Source organism: Durio zibethinus, chromosome 4 (genome assembly GCF_047325235.1).
Source record: "Durio zibethinus cultivar Kanyao isolate XHJ-2024 chromosome 4, ASM4732523v1, whole genome shotgun sequence".
Taxonomy (NCBI): domain Eukaryota; kingdom Viridiplantae; phylum Streptophyta; class Magnoliopsida; order Malvales; family Malvaceae; genus Durio; species Durio zibethinus.
The window spans coordinates 16,745,306-16,751,869 of NC_143165.1; the positions used below are offsets into that span (position 1 = coordinate 16,745,306).

Sequence of the window (6,564 nt, forward strand, 5' to 3'; positions counted from 1 at the left end):
AAATCTAACAAAAGTTACTAAATATTCAATGTAAAAACTTAATGTGTATCTACCTAATCAATTTCACAAACAAATGAAAAAGTAAATGGAGTTAATTTGTTTAGAAATAAAATCTATTTGAATCCTCAAATTTCATTGCAATATTTGTAAAGATCTTAAGAAAATACACTAAAACATGTAATTGGTAGCATGTTTCACTAAAAAAAAAAAAAACAAAAGAACAAGTGTTTGGAAGCTAGGAAAGTGCAAGAAAATGTAGTAAAATAGAAATGAAAATCTAACAACTAACTAACTCTAAAGTCGGCCATCTACCTTATTTATAGTAAAAAGGGTGGGACCTAGGGTCTTATATACTGGTGCATTATTGAGCCTACATAATTCTTACTAGTGTCGCAGCCTTTGTTTGTGTCTAAGTCTTGAATTCCATGCTTGGGTTAGTCTTGGTGCTTGGTTTCTTTAATCAACTTTGCACTTTCATTCTTTCACGTGTATAGCTTCAACCAAGTCACTTTATTTAACCAATCATCTCATTTAAAAATGCCATATCTACCTTTCAATTTAACACATTCCAACCTAACTTAGTCATCCTTGTTCTAGCTTGATTCTTCATGCACATCCATGCACATCCATATTGTTTTTATTATAATTTTTTTTATAAAAAAATTTCAACACTTAATGAGTATTTTTATCACAAGTTTTACTAAAAAAAATCTAAGAAAATAAAGTTATAAAAATTCAAGTAAGAAAATTAAAAAAAAAAAACTCTTTAAGTATCAATATGACCAATTAACACTAATGAAGGCCATTAGCCTGACAATCCTCCATTTTATGTTCAAAATTTTGCATCTTCTTCATTTACACCTACACATGAGACAATTGTGATTTTATGAGTATTTTTGCTAAGAAATGTTAAAGAACAAGCTAAAATAATAGTCAAATTGCATTAAAATTAAGCATTAAAAGGTAAAATTTTTAGTGCAATCATGCTGGTTTGTATTCTTGAATTTGCCATGGGGTATAAAGTTGGAACTAATTGTATGTATGTTGCATGATTGGGTTTGATAATTTGAATAAAAAGTGAAAATAAAAAGAGAGTCAAGAAATCTTGGTTGAGAAAAGAAGAAAAGAAAAACAAAAAATGTAAAGGAAACAAGAAGGAAAATAGATGAAAGAATAAGGAGAAAGATGAGAAGGAAAAAGAAAGTCTTTTAGAAAGAAGATGAATAATTATTTGATGATTTGAAAGTGAAGAGAAAATAATTTTGCAAACCAAAAAAAAAAAAAAGAAAAAGGAATTTTAGGCTTTTGCATCGCTTGTAATTAATTTTGCATTTGTATTTACAAGGGGCATTTACTTTCTTTAAAAGGCATTTTCATCATTGGATATTTGTGTTGGCATCATTAAGAGGGCATCTACATTATTTCCAAACTATGTATTTGCATAATCTAGAGAGCATTTGCATAAAATTTAATAGTTAGATTTATATCTTTGTAGAAGATATTTAGATTTGCATCTTGTTAAGGTTATTTGCATTTACATTGTTGAAATAGACATTTGCATCATTGTTTGAAAATTTGCAATCACTTCATTGTAGTCGATAATTTGTAAACTTTGGAAAAAAAGGTAAACAAATGAAAAAGAAAATGCCTTTATGAAATTTAAAATGTAAAAAAAAAAAAAAAAAAAAAAACAACAACAACAAATTTTGAAAGAAGAGATTGTAAAGAAAAATGAAAATGAGATTTAAAGAAGGAAATGTTAAGATGATTGAAGGATTAAATGGAAAATTGAGATGAAAAGGGAAGAGCTTGCAAGACAATAAGTCTGAAAATTTTAGAGCGAAAAAAGTTTCCAACTCAGAAGAGAATCATTTTCCAAAAATGGTTTCAACCATGGGATTGACTTGGTTTTGCAAATGAAATTTTTTTTAGTTTGTTTTACCTTTATCTAAGAGGAGCTTTTCCTAGTGAGATTTTTAAGGTTGAGGAGCCTCATTTTAAGAAGAGCTTATCTAATGAGATTTTTAAAGTTGTAGAGCTTTTGTTTAGAGAAGCATTTATAGGTGTTGAGATTTATAAAACCTCCAAACGTAATCTTTAAGTCTTTGGGGTAAGATTTATAAGTCTTTTGAATTAAATTTGTTTTTGTGCCAAAATTTGTAAGACCTATGGACTTAATCTTTAAGTTTTTTGGATAAGATTTATAAGTGTTCCAAGCTGAATTTGTTTTAATATCGAGATTTATAAGAGATTCGGATGTAATTTCTAAATCTTTCGAGTAAAATTCATAAAATCTTTGGGTATAATCCCCAAGATCACTGGACAAAGATAAGAAAGATTTGTAAGACATCTTAGTAGAATTTCTAAATATGTGTTATATTTCAAAATTGTTGAACATCTAATAAGAAAAGCTTTCAAATTTATTTTTAAAGTTGTGAAGCTTCCTGAGAAAAGTTATTATTTTTAATTTATTTTTTAAAATTATAAAACCTTTAATGAGAAAATTTTTCATTTCAATTTATTTTTTAAAGTTATGAAACCTTTAGTAAGAAAAGTTTTCGAGTCAATTTTTAAGTTTTATCGCAATTAGTTATCAAAATTTTCAAAAAAATGCAAAAAATTCTTTAAGTTATTAGTCTAAAAAAAATTACTGTTATCTTTACTCTATTAATGATTTTCAATGATGCATATAAAAAAACAATTATAAACATTTAATTTTATCTTGACAATTTAATCATACTCAATTTTGATTTTGATTCAAATACATTGATCTAGACCAATTTAAATATGCTAATTTGATTAAACTCGTTTGAGTTTTAGTTTAAATTAATTATTTTCAATCATTTTGCATGAACTAAAATGTAATTCAAAATCTAATCCTTCGGAATTAACGCTCTTAGAACTCAATTTAGAGCCCAAATTCAATTTTAATGCTCAATTTTAACTATTTCAGAATTTTGATAAATCAAATAAAAAATACATTAAAAAAATATATTGGAGCTTTGCCGTGTACGGCACCAAAGCCTCAGTAGCTCGGACACCCTATCCCTTGCGTTCTTCTCTTCTCCACAGAATCATCATTTGCCTTTTAAGGCTGAGCAGAAGTCATCAAGAGGGGCAGTTCAAGTTGGCCAATTTTGGGAAAAAAACACTATGCCAAAAAAATTCACCCAGCCACCAGCGTTTCACTACTATTCGGCCTTCACTAGCCATCGAACCACCAAATCTTTTAATTTGCCTTGCCTAACCTAGCAGCCGAGCGCACTCGTCATAAAACAAAATTCCCAGCTCCGTCATCGTCGCAGAGACACGTTTTCCCCTACTGCCACCTAAAATAACCAAATCTCAGCGTCTTCCACCTCGAGCCTCTTGAGCCACAACTTAAAACAACCTCAAGCTCACTACCCACTACCCATTGAGTAACCAAAACTGACCAACATACAACCGCCAAAAAACATACTCCGATGCCACTAAACTGACAGCCTAGGAAACCATCGTCAACAAACAAATCAAACTTTACCCAAACTGCCACCAATCAGCATCCTTACCAGAGCCCTATTATCGACGGTACACCATCGAACAGTAAACCTAGCACCACCCTAGCCGAAACACTCTTATCACCACAACACCGAAAAAATCTACCCACAGACCACTCGAAACCCATAACAACCAACCAAAAAACCACAGACATAGATTTCTTCTACATCCCCTGGAATGGGGAACAGCAACGCCAAACCCCAAAAAACAAAACCAAAACAAAATCACATAAACGAAAGGAGAAGAGCTTCTGTTTAGAGTGTTTTAGAAGGTTTTGGAGCTTGGCTTTTCTTGGAGAGGAAGGTCTTGGGAAGGGCAAGAATATACTAAGAGGTGGGAGCCATTGGAGCGATGAAGCTCGAGCTTTTTGGAAATTGAAGCCGCTGGCTTTGATATCAGATCTAGGACAAACCGCTCAGTTTTACGCAAAACCACTTGTGAAAGTGGCAAGGGGAGGTCAAGAGGAAGCTTTAGGTGAAATTTGGCCCAAAACACAACAGTGGGCGGCGATAACTGACGACAAGCGATAGTCCCGTCGACTGTTGGTCGCCGAATGCTGAGGTGTAGGGAGAAGCTCGTCTTTTGCATGAAGAAAATGAAGATTTTTTTTGAAGAGAGGTGAAATGATTTAGGAAAAAAAAAAAGAAAAGTTTTATAGTAAAAATTTTTTTAAAAAGATAAAAAAGAAACAGGGTTAACTAGCTAACCCAAATCGGCCTAGAGACCCGACCTGGTCTATTTGTTGCTGACCCGACCCATGCCAAGGTTGACCCATGACCTGTTTTATATGGGCCGAGTTATTTCCTTTTTTTGGGCCTTAATCCATAGCCCAAGTGAGATGTATATGTGTTTTTAATAATTTGGCCCATATTGATAATGTTTATAATTTTTATAATTAATGAATACGAAAATCATTTAATATAAAAAAGAGAGAATATTTTTTTGGATCTTTGCCTAAATATTGAAAAGAACCCAAATAATTATTCTCCTTATTTTTTAAAGAAGTATAATGAATTTTACAAGTGAAAAATCAAATTTCAAACTCTACGAAATTTAAAAAAAAATGTTTCAAAATAAAAGATTTTCATTTTTATAATTAAATATTCTTTTAAAAGAAAAATAAAAATAATAAAAAATAAAATTAAAAGTTTGCAAGAGAAGAAATAAAATTGATTATTTGTGTCATTTTATTTTTATCATTTATTCATTCACAATATTTGTGTATTTATCTCATGTTGCAACATATTCATTTTATTTCTTGTTAAAAAAAAGTGAAATAAAAAATAATGATTTATTTTAAAAAATGATATTTTTAGAAAAAACTAAGATAATATTTCTATGTAAAAATAACTTTAAAAACTTTACGAAAGAAATTCAAATGTTTATTTTACTAAAAAATGTTCTTTTATAAAGAATAATGAAGAATTTTTCAATAGTTATTCTTTATAAAAAAATATTATAAGAATCCCAAATGAATAAATATTTTTTAAAAAATCCATCTAAATATTGAAAATTAAAAAAAAAAAAACATTTTAAAACTAAAGATTCTCATTTTATTTCTAGATAAAACATCTTAAAGGAATGTTACAAAAAATAAATAAAACTAAGGAAATTATTTTAAATATTAAAATTAAGATCATTTTTATTAATATTAAAGGAAAATGTATAATTAATTGGTACTCTTTTTAAAATAAGTATTGTAAGAGTGTTAATCTTTCCTTACATATAAATATATTTTTAAATTTAAATTAATTTTCGTAGATCAAATAAAATATTATCTTTTTAATAAATTTTAATTAATTTTAAAATTTTATTAAAAAGATAATGTTTTGTGTGGTTAATCAAACATAACCAAAAACAATTTGTGAGAATTTCTTTGATTTGAATTACATATATAGTATTTAAGTAATTTAAAAAAATTATGTTAGAAAAAAATTCGAAAATAATTAAGTTACTATGAACCCAATTGATAACTAGAGATTTTCTCCAACCCTTTCTCTCTCGCGCTGGGTTCTTGAAGAATGCAACAAGAGTCTAGATCTCTCGGAAGGTCGTAAAAGTAAAGTAAAAGCCGGTAATTGACAAGGAGGTATGACAGTGCGTCCACTCTTTATTGGTAGATCAGGTCTGACTTAATTTGTGGCAAGAGTTTTTATTATGTGTTTTGGTACTTTCTTCAAATCATTACATGAGTGGAAGTTTCTCATTCAAGTTTTGTTCATCATTATCACATTTCATTTGTAAATTTCAGGTCCGTGAATATATGTGCGTAGCCTTTAATTTTCTTTCGTTATTAATATATATATATACGAAGAGAAAGAAATTATTTTATTTATAATATTTTAATTTCACAAATGAAATTAAAATGATAATACATATTTTTTAAAATTAATTTTTTTAAATATATAAAAAATATGCATTATTATTTTAATCTCTAATGTAAAATTAAAAATTTATACCATTAATATATTTAATAATTATATATATGCATATATATTCTGTATATACAACATATGTATACACGTACATGTAATACTTTGTTGTTAGCAAAACTCAACATAAATATTAACATATTTGAAGATTCAACCTTTTATCTCGATTTTTTTTGGGAGGAAGGGCTTTAAACTCTAGAAATTAAGATTCTATATGGAGTCGAGGTGACTAATTTTGATGTTAAAGTTTAATATGAGTACAATAAGAAGGCTAATTAATTATATGTACCAAAAAAACCGAGTATATTGTTAAAATATAGGTCAAATCAAGTGGATTCAAACTCATTAATAAATAAAAATTATTTAATTTTTAATATGAGTTGAGTTAGGAATATCCCACAAAATCCAATTCCTAATGAGATTGAGATAGGAGCTACATAAATGTCCACGTATATTTATGAAAATTAATAATTATTAATCTTAAATACTTTAGTCAAAAGTTTTCTTTTTTAAACTCTCTTTTACCTAATTTTTAGAAATCACCTAGAATTTTGGGATTAAATTGCAAAAATTTGTGAAAAACTTCGGTTGTTCA

General features: G+C 28.1%; 1 long non-coding RNA gene across 1 annotated transcript; it reads right to left on the bottom strand.

The window, feature by feature from the left end:
- Positions 1 to 631: 631 nt before the first annotated feature.
- On the bottom strand, positions 632 to 4,726 carry LOC149519259 (uncharacterized). The gene is made up of 2 exons (XR_016341654.1): positions 3,007 to 4,726; positions 632 to 861 (listed from the first exon to the last, which is right to left on the bottom strand). It is a non-coding gene; the product is annotated as an uncharacterized LOC149519259 (long non-coding RNA).
- Positions 4,727 to 6,564: the final 1,838 nt, after the last annotated feature.